The sequence below is a fragment of the Pelophylax lessonae genome, assembly GCF_965119305.1.
Source record: "Pelophylax lessonae genome assembly, chromosome: 13".
Classification (NCBI taxonomy): Eukaryota; Metazoa; Chordata; class Amphibia; order Anura; family Ranidae; genus Pelophylax; species Pelophylax lessonae.
The window spans coordinates 18860048-18877219 of record NC_138780.1 but is presented as its reverse complement, the minus strand read 5'-3'; positions in this window follow the sequence as shown (position 1 = coordinate 18877219).

The window sequence follows — 17172 nt, the reverse complement described above, 5'->3', positions numbered from 1 at the left end:
GAACCAACCAAGGAGAAAGCTAAGTCTTTTATTATATACAGTCAAAAATGTATTTTTGCTTTGAGTTGGGCTATAACGTACTATATATGTAAAATATTGGTAATGTATATAATATTACCCACAGCGCATATCATATTAAAATAAATAGTATAAATAGTATAGTGGGACAATATGTGGTCTCTTAATACCTCTGTTGAATATTGTGCACTTTTACTTATCTGTGGACTAGATTAAAGTGCAAGTGCTGTGTTAATGTGACTTAACAATCAGTGCAGCAAATTAATATATATATATATATATATATATATACACATAAATATGACACAATACATATAATCCGATATTACTGAAAAGTAAAAAATTGCAAAAATATCATAATATAATCTTGAGTGCAATAAAGTGCAAACTGTGCAAAGTAAAAAAAGTTCAGAAAGTTATAAGATGCAAAAAGTGATGTCCATGTAGTCCAATTAAATTGTGATGGTTATCCCAACTGGGTAAGCTAGCTTCAATGACGATATTCCAAAGCAACTCTTTGTGCAATAGTGGTGTCACCCTCCGTGCTCCAGTGTTTGGTGTGATAAGAAGTGCAAACTCACCAGATGGTGTTGACCCCCAATACCTTACGGTAAGTGGGTCAATAAGGCTTGTAGGTAGATGTCCAGCGGGGGTCCCAGCCGTCCGTGCCCAGGTGGTCCTGGATCCTCCTACAGGTGAATGTTTTAAAACACAAATATCGCACTCCTCATGGTGTAGTAAGGTAAAAATCCATATTTATTTAAAAAATATATAAATGAACAGAAATGCGACAATTGTTTAAAATATAGGTATGTATAAAATCGTTGGTGGTACGGGTATAATGAAAAAGAGTATCCCTGCAACAAGCGGGATACAGCAGCATTGCGTCCCGCGGGAGCCCTGCGGGACGCAATGCTGCTGTCTCCCGCTTGTTGCACGGGGCTTCCGGGTATGGCGCAGTATGACGCGGTATGCGTTACACGTACCAGCCGAGAACGAGGCTACGTGCGGCTCAACTTGACGTGTTTCGTCATCAAAAATTGACGTCTTCGGAAGTACTAGGACTATATATGTAAACCTAAAATATGGTTTGATGTTTATGGATTCCTTAGAATCAACTGAACCCAAACTTTTCAAAATGTATTTTCCTGGCTATAGACAAAATAACAACTATCATCTTCACCTTTTTCCAGAGCTTCCTGTGTCCAGCTGACAATACAGACCAAAGGTTGATAATTCGGCGGTAGCCTTTTTATTGTATTTTTTTTTTTTTTTCTAATTTTAACTTAAAATTTGGTGCTCGCTCTTGAGTCCATCTTCATAAACTCATAGCTTCACATAAATTTAATATTATTTGGGCTTTCCCCAAAGAGAGTTACTGGTAGCTGGATTTATTCTCCATTCTATTCCCCATAAACTTCAGATACTGTAGTCCATGCAAATCCTAGGGGGTAACTACTAGCTTGTGAAATGCTTCACCCACAAAGCCTGGCACCAAGAGTAATTTCACAGTCAAGGTCACTTAAATCACACATCTCCATTCAAATGTTTGGCTGAACAACTGGAATTCCTGTCTATGCATGCTATATATATTAAGTTTCAGCCACATGATTTGTATTATTGACCACATGTACTTAATAAAGTAAGGTCATATAAATAAACCTTTTTGTAGACAAGTCATGTGAATGTTCTCAAGTGATCTCTAACTAATGTAAATAATTGCTGTTTGAATGCTCCTAATTTTGCTAAATATTACAGAGTACTGTATTTTCTGGTGTATAAGACTACTTTTGAACCTCAAAAAAATCCCCCAAAAATGGGGGGGTCGTCTTATACACCAAGTATAATAACTCCAAGGAAACCTAAGTATAACTATTACCAGTAGATGTAATCTCTCAAGACGCTGGCTGTGTGGGAATCCTGTACCGGTATACCGTATGTACTGTAGCTTCGGCTACATACAGTATACCGCGCTGAGCCAATCGGGGAGAGCGATGTATTCTATTATTGAATGCAAAGCCTGCTCGGATTGGCGGAGTAACATCAGCCCGCCTCTTTGACTCTGCCATTTCGAGCATGCTTTGCATTCAATAATAGAATAAATCGCTCACTGTGATTGGCTCAGCGCGGTATACTGTATGTAGCCGAAGCTACGGGACATATGGTATACCGGTACAGGATTCCCACACAGCCAGCGTCTTTAGATTACATCTACTGGTAATACTTAGGGTACCTTGGAGATATTATGAGAGATTACATGTATTACAGTACTTGGGGTACCTTGGAGATCTATGAGAAATCTGATGTTTTTCAATGGTGTTGCCTTGCTTTAGAAGGGGGGTAGTCTTCTACGGCGAGTATAGCCCAAAACCTATGTTTTGACTTGAAAATTAGGGGGGTCGTCTTATACGCCGGAAAATACGGTGTGTAAATCTTCAAAATGAATTTCTCATAGATGCTACCAGCCTGTCAATTTGCCACTGAAAATGTTTTGTTTTATCCGTTGAATAAGTGCAAAAAAAGCTGACCTTTCCAGAAACCCAGCTACATCATAATTTAGACTCCTTTCACACTTGTGCAACCTAGGATCCGATTTGTGAGACCTAAAGTCACAGGACATATTTAATGCCATGTATCTCTATGAGAGCCATTCCAAATGACACCACTGAAGTCGCTGCGACTTCAGAAAAGGTTCCTGCACTGCTTTGATCCGACTTTGACACAACTTCAATGCCAGGTTGTTCGGAGGAAAATGCCTTGTTGATGTCAGAAGTCAGAAGAGAATGGTTGGGAATTGTAGTTCCTGAACAACTGGAGGGACATAGTTTGAAGACCCCAGGTTTAGAGGTTGATTGGGCAAGATTCCCAATAAACCCCCATTGGTCAGTGTTGTCAGTCATGATTACACCACTTAATCCATGGGTGTTCAACCTTTTCGCTTCTCTGGGCCACATTGAGTGTAGAGAAATTTTCTCGGGCCGCATATAAAATATATACCTTAGTTAACCACTTGCCGTCTGCTCACTAGAGCTCTACTGCGGCAAAGTGGCTCTTGTAGGTCTGATGACGTAGACCTACGTCACCAGACACTCCCCTTTCTCGCAGCCGGAGTCACAGCGGGAGTCGGGCCAGGGGAGGAGCAGCGGCGATCGCCGCTGCTCTTCCCCGATCGTCAGGGAATCGTGTGTGTGGAGATCCGCCCGCTTGTGTAAACAGAGCGGGCGGATCTCCTAAGTGACAGGCAGGGTCAGATTGCAGGATTCAGCATAGCTGAACCTGTGATCTGTCCCTGTGTCACTCAGTCCCCTCCCCCAACACACGTTAGTAAGCACCAGGCATACATTAACCCCTCCCTCTCCAATAAAATTAACCCCTTCCCTGCCAGTGTCATTTTTACAGTAACAGTGCATATGTATAGCACTGATTACTGTAGTAATGTCACTGGTACCCCCAAAAGGGTAAAAAATGTCAGTCAAGGGTCCGATCTGTCCACCGCAATGTCGCAGTCCCGCAAAGAAAATCGCAGATCGCCGCCATTACTCGTTAAAAAAAAAACACCAAAAATGACAGAAATCTTTCCCTTAGTTAGTAAACGCAATAACTTTTGCGCAAACCAATCAAAATACGCTTATTGTGATTTTTTTTTACCAAACATAGGTAGCAGAAAACACATTGGCCAAAAATTTAAAAAAATTTTCATTTTTACATTTTTTTTGGGGGGAGTTTCAAGAAAATGTGAAAAATATTGTTATCTTTTCAATATTTACGCTCTTTTTTTGTTTATAGCGCAAGAAGTAAAAATCGCACAGGTGATCAAATACCACCAAAAGAAAGCTCTGTTTGTGGGAAAAAAAGGACGTAAATTTTGTTTGGGTAAGGCGTCGCACGACCGCGCAATTGTCAGTGCCGAATTGCAAAAAAGTGGCCTAGACGTAAGACAGCAAAATCCTCCGGTGGTAAAGTGGTTAAGGTATATAAGTAATAAAATGTCGCCGCACCCTTCCCACGCCGCCACGCCCCCCGCACTAATTTAGCACCCACTAGAGGATGATCAAATGAAATGGAATCAGTATACAGAGGTTTACTTCTTCTGAGAGATAATAAACCTCCATGGCCACTTCAGTGATTTGAAGTGGTCATGGTGGTAGGAGTCAGAAACACTGCACATTCTCGCCCTCTTTCGAGGCAGCCTCTGCCTACCGTTAGTTGGAAGCTGCTGTGGCCGTGCCCCCGACCCGACTTCCTTCCTCCCCAGCAACAAAACAAAGTTGTCAGGGGGCAGTGGGCCGCATTGCCTGCGGTTCTGGGCCGCATGCGGCCCCCCGGGCCACAGGTTGGACATGCCTGACTTAATCAATAGAAAGTATTGCAATCAACTACTTTTTTTGTGGCTTAATAATGTAACTGTGAATGGAGAGCGGGTTGGGAAATCCTCATATTTCACTGCTCTGTCACTATTAAAATTACGTTGGTTTGGTATTTGTTTGCTTAGTCCCGTAAAAATAGCTGCGCACGAAGCGGGCTTTGACTCGTGAAACGCATCGAGGTGAGGAGCAATAGCAAGCAATTCTTCATCTACTTCTAATAGGGATAACGAAGCATTTTTGCACACTACCATGCATATTTTTATCTGTCTGTTTCAGTGTATTTTTCAATGTTCCTCCATTCTATAATCTGTATAATAAAAGCTTTGATAGTCATAAACAAAAAGTGGTACAGTTAAAGTCCTTATATTTAGTGGTTTGGGTATTTTGTGTAGTCCACTGTTATACAAGTAGTTTTAAATTGCATCTGATCCTTCACGGAGCTTCAGGATTACCCGAGAGGTAGAATACGAGGAGTTGCTTTGGAAAAGCAGCAAAGGCCGTTTTATGAATGCAATGATGCAATCTCCACCGTTTTAGGAAAAATGAAATCTGGAAAACACACTTGGATATAATTAGAGGAATAATCCAGCTATTAATAATCACAGGAAGGCACCAGGAGAACTGAAGCAGAACAACAATTCTTCCAAGGCCCTACGTTTGGCAGGTAGACCCTGGAACACACAAAAAACAATGTCTTCATTACTAAGTCACACTAGGTACTTTTATTTTTTATTTTATTTTTTTTGCTATTCCTATCCCATTGTGCTTCATGCACCTGGTTAAAGTCATTATAGGGCAAGTTCAGCCACATATTTGGATTTAGGACTAGATAAAGTGGAAAAAAAGTGAGATCCTTGCTGTCTCTGCTCCTCTGTGGGAAAATTCTATTTTTTTTTTGTTCTTGGGATCCATACTGTATCTCTCTTAAAGAGGAAGTAAACCCTCCTCAGGAAGTTGTACCTATAGGTAAGCCTATGATAAGGCTTACCTATAGGTACTGTAAATATCTCCTAAACTTACACCGTTTAGGAGATATTTACCTTTAATGCAGCCAGTGACGTCACTGGCGCATGCGCTCTGAAGGAACGGCTGATCGTGCCGTTCCTTCAGAGCCCCGTGCCGTGACCGTCGGCTCCCGTGCGCGTGCGCGGGAGTGACGTCACCGCGGCTCCGGCCAATCAGATGACCGGATGCCGCGATCCCGGAAGACGGGCGACATGACATGTCGCCCGTCATACAGGTAAGAGAGCGGCACGGCGGGGGCTCGTTCTAAGGTAAGTATTTCATAATGAGCTATTATGCGAAGCATACTAGCTCATTATGTCTTTCTCTTGCAGGTTGTAAAAAAAAAAAAATTTTTTAAATGAGTTTACAACCTCTTTAACCACTTTAGTCCCTGGAGGATTTGGCTGCTCAATGACCAGGCCCTATCTTGCGATTCGGCACTGCGTTACTTTAACCACATAACGACCGCTCACATTGCTGCTACTGCGGCAATGTGGCTCGTTATCGCCCAGCGACGTAGACCTACGTCGCTGGACTCCTCCCCTTGTGGGCGGCGCGAGCGCGCCGCCGGAGGCTCGCTCCCGCTGTGTTCAGTCACAGCGGGAGTCGGGCCAGGGGAGGAGTGGCGGTGATCACCACTGCTCTTCCCCGATCGTCAGGGAATCGAGTGTGGAGATCCGCTCGCTTGTGTAAACAGAGCGGGCGGATCTCCTAAGTGACAAACAGTGACAGATTGCAGGATTCAGCATAGCTGAACATGCGATCTGTCCCTGTGTCACTCAGTCACCTCCCCCCACACATGTCAGTAAGCACCAGGCATACATTAACCCCTCCCTCTCCAATAAAATTAACCCCACGCCCCCTGACAGTTAGAATCACGACCCTAGGGACACATTTAACCCCTTGATCACACATACTGTTAACCCCTTCCCTGCCAGTGTCAGTATTACAGTAACAGTGCATATTTATAGCACTGATTACTGTAGTAATGTCACTGGTACCCCCAAAAGTGTCAAAAATGTCAGTCAAGGGTCCGATCTGTCCGCCGCAAAGTCGCAGTCCCGCTAAAAACCGCAGATCGCCGCCATTACTAGTAAAAAAAAAAAAAACAATAAAAATGACATAAATCTTTCCCTTAGTTAGTAAACGCAAAAACTTTTGCGCAAACCAATCAAAAATACGCTTATTGCGATTTTTTTTTACCAAAAATATGTAGCAGAAAACAAATTGACCATAAATGATAAAAAATTTTGATTTTTACATTTTTTGGGGGGAATTTCATATAACAAAATGTGAAAAATATTGTAATTTTTTCAAAATTTTCGCTCTTTTTTTGTTTATAGCGCAAAAAGTAAAAATTGCACAGGTGATCAAATACCACCAAAAGAAAGCTCTGTTTGTGGGGAAAAAAAGAACGTAAATTTTGTTTGGGTACGGCGTTGCATGACCGCGCAATTGTCAGTTAAATTCGCACAGTGCCGAATCGCAAAAAGTGGCCTGGACGTAAGACAGCAAAATCCTCAGGTGGTAAAGTGGTTAATGGAAAATTGGGCAGTCGTGCGACGCTGTACCCAAACAAAATTATTGATGTCCTTTTTTTTTCCCACAAACAGAGCTTTCTTTTGGTGGTATGTGATCCCCTGTGCGATTTTTATTTTATGCGCTATAAACAAAAAAAGAGCGACAATTTTGAAAAAATTACAATATTTTTCACATTCTTTTATATGAAATTCTCAAAAAAAAAATGTAAAAATCTAAATTTTTTAACATTTTAGGCCAATTTGTTTTCTGCTACATATTTTTGGTAAAAAAATCGCAATAAGCGTATTTTTGATTGGTTTGCGCAAAAGTTTTTGCGTTTACTAACTAAGGGAAAGATTTATGTCATTTTTATTGTTTTTTTTTTTTACTAGTAATGGCGGCGATCTGCGGTTTTTAGCGGTACTGCGACATTGCGGCGGACAGATTGGACCCTTGACTGACATTTTTGACACTTTTGGGGGTACCAGTGACATTACTACAGTAATCAGTGCTAAAAATATGCACTGTTACTGTAATACTGACACTGGAAGGGAAGGGGTTAACAGTATGTGTGATCAAGGGGTTAAATGTGTCCCTAGGGTCGTGAACTGTCAGGGGGCGTGGCTTGTGAAGTAATCACAGAGACATGCGATCTTATACAGCAGGATCCCATAGCCTCTGTGATCACTTCAGGGAGAATGACAGACGGCTGTGTTTATATCCGCCGTCTGTCCTTCTCTCTCAGTTGCAGGAGATCACGAGTGGCCGGCGGCCATCGGAGCCGCCGGTCACACGCACTGGCTCCCCAGCTAATGAGCACCGGCGGCGCGCGCTCGCCCCCTAGAGTCTCCTGAGCGAGTGACGTAGTATTACGTCGCTTTGCCCAGGAGCGGCTGCCTGCCGCAGTAAAACTGCAGTGGGCGGTCGTTATGTAGTTAAACAGAAATAAAAACCTAAAACGGATACAAGCCTTCCTCATTCCCCTAAAAGTGTTGTTATTGACATATAAATCTCAACTGCGGATACTGAGAAGAAGGATCTTGTCAGGGCCTGGATCTGAACCTAGGAGGTCAGCTGTCACTGGTGGTAACTCTTCTCGCTGAGCCACCTGAGATGCTGGGCAGTGCTTTGCCTGATTACTTGGACAAACTTACATTCAGTCGTGTTTCTGGTTGAACCTTAAACTCCTTGCTCCTCCCATGAACTTCCTAACTAAGCCCTTGCTTACTGGGCACTAATACCCCCTTCCTGCCAAGGCCAATTTTTAGCTTTCTGTGCTGTCGCACTTTGAATGACAATTGCGCGGTCATGCAATACTGTACACAAACAACATTTTAATAATTGTTTTCACACAAATAGAGCTTTCCTTTGGTGGTATTTATTCCCCACTGTTTTTTATTTATTTTTTTCCTAAAGAAACAAAAAAAGACCAAAAAACATTTTTCATAGTTTGTTATAAAATTTTGCAAAGAGGTAATTTTTCCCCTTCACTGACGTGCACTGATGAGGCTGCACTGATGTGCACTGATGAAGCTGCACTGATGTGCACTGATTAGGCGGCACTGGTGGGCACTGATGAGGAGGCACTAATGAGGCTGCACTGACAGGTGGCACTGGTGGGCACTAATAGGTGGCACTAATAGGTGGCACTGATGGGCTCTGTTAGGTGGCACTAGAGGGCACTGTGAGATGGCACTGATAGGCAGCACTGGTAGGCAGCACTGATAGGTGACACTGATGATGAGGCACTGATGGGCACTGATTGGCAGCACTGATGGGCTCTGATAGGTGGCACTGGTGGGCACTAGTAGGTGGCACTGGTTGGCACTGATTAGCAGCACTGGTGGGCACTACTAGGTGGCACTGGTGGGCACTGATTGGCAGCACTGGTGGGCACTGGTAGGTGGCACTGGTTGGCACTGATTAGCAGCACTGGTGGGCACTGGTAGGTAGCACTGGTTGGCACTGATTAGCAGCACTGGTGGGCACTGATTGGCAGCACTGGTGGGCACTCGTAGGTGGCACTGGCTGGCACTGATTAGCAGCACTGGTGGGTACAGATTGGGACCGATGTCCTTGTCACAGAAGCAGGTTACCTGGCTTTCTTCTTTTCTGCTCGCGCTGATCGCGAGGAGAAAAAAAGCCAATAACCGGCTTCTGTTCACTTCCGTGATCAGCGGTCATTGCCTGACAGCTGATCACGTGGTAAAGGGCCCGCTGTGATTGGCCCTTTACCCTCTTCTGTGATCAGCCAAGTCCGAAGGACTGTGCTCTCTCCACCCAATTGTCTCTCGTCTCTCCTGCTGCTAAACGTATCTCAGCTACCACTCGTTACCGACTTTTGGCTTGTTCCTCCTCTACGCTTCTGCTTGATCCCAACCTGAAACCACTTGTTACAAACCTTTGGCTTGTTTACTGACTACGCTTCTGCTTGATCCCTACCTTCTATATCTGCTACTAAACTCCAGCTTGCCCACCGCCTGGTGGGGGATCCCGAGGACTGTGGCCTGATAGTACCATGCAGCAAAACCCATCTTCACCATTAGGAGTTTTGGTGAATACCAGTTGGCGCTTAGAGCCCACACCTCGAGTGAGTCCATGTCATCCACCAGGGTGACCTGCTTGTATACCTATCCTGCTGGTCAGTGGAAGCCTCTTTACTGCTATAACTACTGGTCTCCGAGCCTGACCGTGACAGATCTCCTCAGCCAAGAGGGTCAGAGCAATTAAAGGGTTCTAACCCTTTTACCCTCCTTCTCTGAATGGCACCTGTGGATTTGTTGTAAAGATGCAAAGACATACAGAGATGAGCAGACAGCAAAAAAGAAACCTTGACACATTTCACACAATGGGGTTGATTTACTAAAACTGGACAGTGCAAATCTGGTGCAGCTCTGCATAGAAACCAATCAGCTTCCAATTTTTTGGCAAAGCTTAACCAAATAAGCTGAAGTTAGAAGCTGGTTGGCCACCTTGCACCAGGGGAGGACTGGGGCAGGGGGGCAAATTCCCCTCTGATGCCCCGTTAAAAGGGTGCGCCGCTTCTGCCACAGACATGACTAAAGGATTCCTGGTTAGGAGAAGTAAAGAGTCCCAACTGCTGACCTACTGAGTGCAGGATGAAGACAAGGCCAGAGCGCAGCCCCCCCCCCCCCCCAGCATGGATGGTGTAAACTGTGTCTGAGCAGAGGCCGGTTCCCTGCCCCACTGTGTAAGGTTCTGGCACTCTCAGTGCCTCCTATCACATCATTTCCAGGTGCGTTCCATCTACCTAGATAGAGGAAGCACATATAGGTGCGCATACACCTTTAAGACTGATGCTGTCATCACTGAGCGCCGGACTGAACAGCTATTTAAATCACCAGCTCTCACTCACATGTGTTCGTTCAACCTGCTTTGTGCCTTGATGCTAACCTGTCTTGAAGCTCTCATGCTTGCAAGCATACCTCGCTGTCGGAACCACGCTGCGCTGATCCCTGTATCCCGCTACAGGATCATCCGCTCTTGCCGAACCTCTCCTCTGCTACATTGCTACTAGTGATAAGTACCCCACAGGGGAAACCTCTATAACCTTCATACTAAAGCTTACACTATCTAGCTCTGCATACTCAGGACTATTATTACATCTGCATTATCTAAGATTGCTAGCTCTTGAGCCTACTATCATCTGCTCTTGCACTGGGTTGGTCTCTCCTGTATGTTCACCTGCTATTCTATCATCTGCTACCATACATGATTGCTAACCTATCTGCATCCCACCTGTTACTATCTCATTCTCAAGAACATTCCTCTCAAGTGTCTGTCACCTATCGTCTCAACTTAACCTGTGTCTTCAGCCTATCACCTCTATACTACTATATACATAGATCACTCCAGGAACTTCTTATTGAGTGTGTGTATTTACTTGCTGAATTGAGATCATCCACACATGATGAGTCTTTGGGAGTTGGGATTGGTGTCTCAGCGTTTCTCTACATGACTACTGAAGTGGAATATTTCTGCAGCTGTAAATCCACATCATACATAAAACGCAGGAGCGTTACACACTGGAGACTCTTCTCCCCAGGCAGTTCCAGCTCCCCTCAACTACCCCTGCTGGCCAGGTCGGAAACCCGGATTCGCCCAGTGGGTAGAGAGTACCTTGAGCGGAGCTTCAGTCTGGAATGGGGGTCAGGAGGAGGGCAGGAAGAGGGAGAGTGGGAGGGGGGCCAAGTCTTTGCACCATGGGCCTCTGGTCTGTACTTGCCCCCTGACCCGAAAGTTGCCAGTCAACTCCTGCCATGCACATCTGTACCAGATTTTGCACTCTCCAGTTTTAGTCAATCAACCCCAATGTGTGAAACGCGTCAGCTTTCTTCTCCGGTGTCTATTCATCTGTGCATCTCTACATTAAATCTACAACCATAAACATGAGAATGAAGCGTTTTCAGTTTGTTGGAGTTTTCTTGCATGATTTTTGTTTTTTACGCTAACTATTGGTACTTTCTGCAAAAATAAATGATTGGTTATATCAAAATGCAAAATAGTTGGTGGTTTGTTTTCAATAACCACAATGTCAGTCTTTCGCACTGAAGCATGGAGCTTAACCGGCCGAACGAGTTTTTGTTGCTTGATAACGTTTTTTTTTGGCACCTTTTGATTTAATTCTCACAGTATATAGTAATGTATATAGTAATAACATTGATTTAATTCTCACAGTATATAGTAATGTATATAGTAATAACATCACTTTCACTTTGTTATCTCGACTGGGAGCGGCTTATTTCCTGATTTTTTTCCTGCTGATTTTCCGGAAGGGTTTGCCTAAACTCCTAGGCTTAAATATATTGTTTGTAAAAAGAGTCTTTAACCACTTCAATACCGGGCAATATCACCCCCTTCCTGCCCATGCCTATTTTTAGCTTTCAGCACTCTTGCACTTTGAATGACAATTGCGTGGTCATGCAACACTAAACCCATATGACATTTTTATCCTTTTTTCTCGCACAAATAGAGCTTTCTTCTGGTGGTATTTGATCATCACAAATATTTGGGAAAAAATAAAAGTTTTTCTTTGTTTCTCTTATAAAATCTTGTAAATAAGTATGTTTTCACTGATGGGCACTGATGAGACTGCACTGATGAGGCTGCACTGAGGAGCATGACGAGGCTGCACTGAGGGGCACTAATGAGGCTGCACTGAGGGGCACTAATGAGGCAGCACTGATAGGCACTGATGAGGCTGCACTGATGGGCACTGATGAGGCTGCACTGATGGGCACTGATGAGGCTGCACTGAAGGACACTGATGAGGCTGCACTGAGGGACACTGATGAGGCTGCACTGAGGGACACTGATGAGGCTGCACTGATGGGCACTGATGAGGCTGCACTGAGGGACACTGATGAGGCTGCACTGAGGGACACTGATGAAGCTGCACTGAGGGACACTGATGAGGCGGCACTGATAGGCACTAATGAGGCTGCACTGATGGGCACTGATGTGGTTGCACTAATGGGGAACTGATGAGGCGGCACGGATAGGCACCGATGAGGCTGCACTGATGGGCACTGATGATGCTGCACTGAGGGACTCTGATGAGGTGGCACTGATAGGCACTGATAAGGCAGTACTGATGGGCACTGATGAGGTTGCACTGAGGGGCACTGATGAGGCGGCACTGATAGGCACTGATGAGGCTGCATTGATGATGGGGCACTGATGAGGAGGCACTAATATCCAGCACTGATGGGCACTGATAGGCGACACTGATGGGCAGTGATATATGGCAATCATGTGCACTGATGAGGCGCCACTGATAGGCACCGATGAGGCTGCACTAATGAGAGGGGGCACTGATGGGCACTGATGAGGCTGCACTGAGAAGGCACTGATGAGGCTGCTATGTGCTATAAACAAAAAATACCTAAAAGTATTTTTAAAAATATTACTTTCTGCTATAAACCATATTCAATAATTTTTTTTTTTTTTTTAATCGAATTTCTTCATACATTTAGGCCAATATGTATTCTGCTACATATTTTTGGTAAAAAAAAAATCCCAATATGCGTATATTGATTGGTTTGCACAAAAGTTATAGCGTCCACAAACTATGGGATATATACTAGAGTTTTTATTTATTTTTTATACTAGTAATGGCGCTGATCAGCGACGTATGGTGGGCAGTTTCACACTAACTACACTTTGTAGGAACCAGTGACACTAATATAGTGACCAGTGCTAAAAATATGCCCATCAGTGCCCATCAGTGGCACTTATAAGTGCCCATCAGTGCTGCATATCAGTGCTGCATTTAAGTGCCTCCTCATTAGTGCCCATCAGTGCCTCCTCATCAGTGCAACCCAATAAGTGCCCGTCAGTGCAACCTCATCAGCGCACATCAATGAAGGAGAAAACTTATTTATTTACAAGGTTTTATAACAGAAACAAGGAAAAACTTTTTTTCCCCCCTTTTTGGTCTTTTTTCATTTGTTTAGCAAAAAATAAAAAAACCCAGTGGTGAATAAATAGAAAAAGAAAGCTCTATCTGTCTGAAAAAAATGATAAAAATGTAGTTTGGGTACAGTGTTGCACGACCGCGCAAATTGTCATTCGTGTCAAGTGAAAATTGGCCTGGGCAGGAAGGGGGTAAAAGTACCCTGTACTGAAGGGGGTTAGGGACGCGGCGACTGTCCCCTCCTCGACAACCAGCTATTCACATGCACAGTACAACAATATTAACATGATGTTATTTTCAAAATGCTGACCCAGGATCGGGGGTACAGACAGGACAGAGGCGGCATAAAAAGGGCTACAAATAAAAAAAGAAGAATGGATATATGTACGTTTTTTATTTTTTATTTATTTATTTATTTTTATAGGGGAAGTGGAAGGTCATCTTTAAATCTAATAAAATGTTTACTCAAATTAATCTAACCAAAAGAATTTTTGATTTTAAAAACATTTTTTTATAAAATACAATGAAATAGAGATATACAAATTATAAATACAATGTATATATATAAATATATAAATATATATATATATATATATATATATATATATATATATATATATATATATATATATATATATATACACTGTATGTATATATATATATATATATATATATATATATACTGCATGTATATATATATATATATATATATATATATATACACATATATATATATATATATATATATATATTCATATATATATATATATATATATATATATATATATATATATATGATATATATATGATACACTATACCATACCACATATATATATATATATATATATATATATATATATATATATATATATATACATATACTGCATATATATATATATATATATATATATATATATATATATATATATATATATATATACATATATATATATATATATATGTATATATATATATATATATATATATATATATATATATATATTCATATATATATATATATATATATATTCATATATATATATATATATATATATATATATATATATATATGATATATATATGATACACTATACCATACCACATATATATATATATATATATGTATATATTTATATATATGGTACGCATCTCATAAAATTTGAATATCATCAAAAACTTAATTTATTTCAGTAATTTAATTCAAAAGTGAAATTCATATAATTTATATAGATTCGTTGCACACAGAGTGATATATTTTTTTAAGCATTTCTTTATTTTAATGTTGATTATTATATGGCTTACAGCTAGTGAAAACCCAAAATGTAATATCTCAGAAAATTAGAATATTACATAAGACCAATTAAAACAAAAAAAGGATTTTTTAATACAGAAATGTTGGCTTACTGAAAAGTCTGTCCATGTACAGCATTCTTTCTCTACCTTTCTAACACAGAGGAACCCTTGAAATAAATTTCTGGTCTCGGGGAACCCCTGCTAAAAATTAAAAATCTACAACTCATGACACATTGGTGTGACAGTCAGTGGGAAGAATGCTCCTTACTCTTCTCATCATTGGGAAGAATTACCCCCCTTACAGATAGCTAAAAGGAACAATGGTGTCATTGGGAACTTATCTGAGAGGTGGAAATTGCCCATTGCTCAAGGAACTCCTAGCAAACTCAGGAGGAACCCTGGTTGAGAGACCTTGATGTACAGTATAGTATGCACTCAATACTTGGTCGGAGCTCCTTTTGCATGAATTACTGCATCAATGCGGCATGGCATGGAGTCAATCAGCCTGCGGCACTGCTGAGGTGTTATGGAAGTCCAGGTTGCTTTGATAGTGGCCTTCAGCTCATCTGCATTGTTGGGTCTGGTGTCTCTCCCATCCAAGTACTTACCAGGCCAGACCCTGCTTAGCTTCCGCAATCAGTCGAGAGTGGACGCATTCAGGGTGGTGTGGCCGTAGGCAAGCCTACAGCACCTGGTATTCCCAGGCGGTCTCCCGTCCAAGTACTAACCAGGCCTGAAGGGTCTGGTGTCTCTCATCTTCCTCTTGACAATACCCTACAGATACTCTATGGGGTTTAGGTCAGGCGAGTTTGCTGGCTATCAAGCACAGTGATACCATGATCAATAAACCAGGTATTGGTAGTTTTGGCAGTGTGGGCTGTCCACAAGGTTTAGGAGTGTGTCTTAGACCAATGTAATTCTGCATATTCCATACCTGTGAGACCATTCTACAAGTGAACAATCACTGCAGTAGTTGCCACAGTATTCCGGGTCCCCTGCCGAGTGGCTGTCCTGCTGCACAGTGACCACAGGGGGGTAGTTCATTTCGCATAAGAGCCATTCAAATAACGCCTTGCATTTTTCCCAGTTCATTTTGTTAAATGTTTTATTTATTTCAGGTACAGTACTTATATAATGAGACAATTTACACAGCGCTTTTACATACATTATATTACCAAAAGTATTGAGACACCTGCCTTTACATGCACATGAATAATGGCATGCCAACCTTAGTCTGTAGGGTTCAATAATGAGTTGGTCCACCCTTTGCAGCTAAAACAGCTTCAACTCTTCTGGGAAGGCTGTCCACAAGGTTTAGGAGTGTGTCTATGGGAATGTTTGACCATTCTTCCAGAAGCACATTTGTGAGGTCAAGCACTGATGAGAAGGCTTGGCTCACAGTCATTCCAAAATTATCCCAAAGGTGTTCTTTTGGGTTGAGGTCAGGATTCAAGTTACTCCACCCCAAACTGGCTCATTCATGTCTTTATGGATCTTGCTTTGTGCACTGGTCCAAATAATTTGGGGATGGGGGAATTATGGTATGGGGTTGTTTTTCAGGGGTTGAGCTTGGCCCCTTAGTTCCAGTGAAGGGAACTCTTAAGGTGTCAGCATACCAAGACCTTTTGGACAATTTCATGCTCCCAACTTTGTAAGAACAGTTTGTTCCAACATGACTGCGCACCAGTGCACAAAGCAGTGTCCATAAACACATGGATGAGTGATTTTGGGGTGGAGGAACTTGACTGGCCTGCATAGGAGACCTGACCTCAACCCAATAGAACATCTTTGGGATGAATTCAAATGGAGACTGCGAGCCTGAGCTTCCCGTCCAACATCATTGCCTGATCTCACAAATGGAAGAATGGTCATAAATTCCCATAGACACACTCCTAAACCTTGTGGACAGCCTTCCCAGAAGAGTTGAAGCTATTATAGCTGCAAAGGGTGGGACAACTCAATATTGAACCCTACAGACTAAGACTGGGATGCCATTAAAGTTTATGTGTGTGTAAAAGCAGGTGTCCCAATACTTTTGATAATATAGCGTATATGTTGTATATTCAGATCAGTCCCTGCCCTCAAGGAGCTTACAATCTAAAGTCCCTAACACAAATTCATACATACACATTCTAGGGCCAATTTAGGCAGGATCTAATTACCCTACCAGCATGTCTTTGGAGTGTGGAAGGACAGGACGTGCTGCAAGGCATTCTCTTGAGAAAGGAGCGGGCTTGTTCAGGCTTCGGCCATACGGCGCATGCTCTGAAACGCGTTGCATTATCGTAACGTCACTGGCTCATCTGCGGTCCAAGGTGCGGTTCAGGCCTCGCTTTCGCCCCTACTCCCCGGAAGCCAGCATATCCACAGAGAGAGCGGAAAATAGAAGACAAGCAGTTCACCCATCTGCCAGGAAGCACCGAGACCCGCTGGCCAGGATGCACTAAGGGACTCAGCTTATCATCCTTACTCAGGCCTTTGATTATACATCAAAATGTGAGTTTATAAACACCTATATGTCTTAATACATT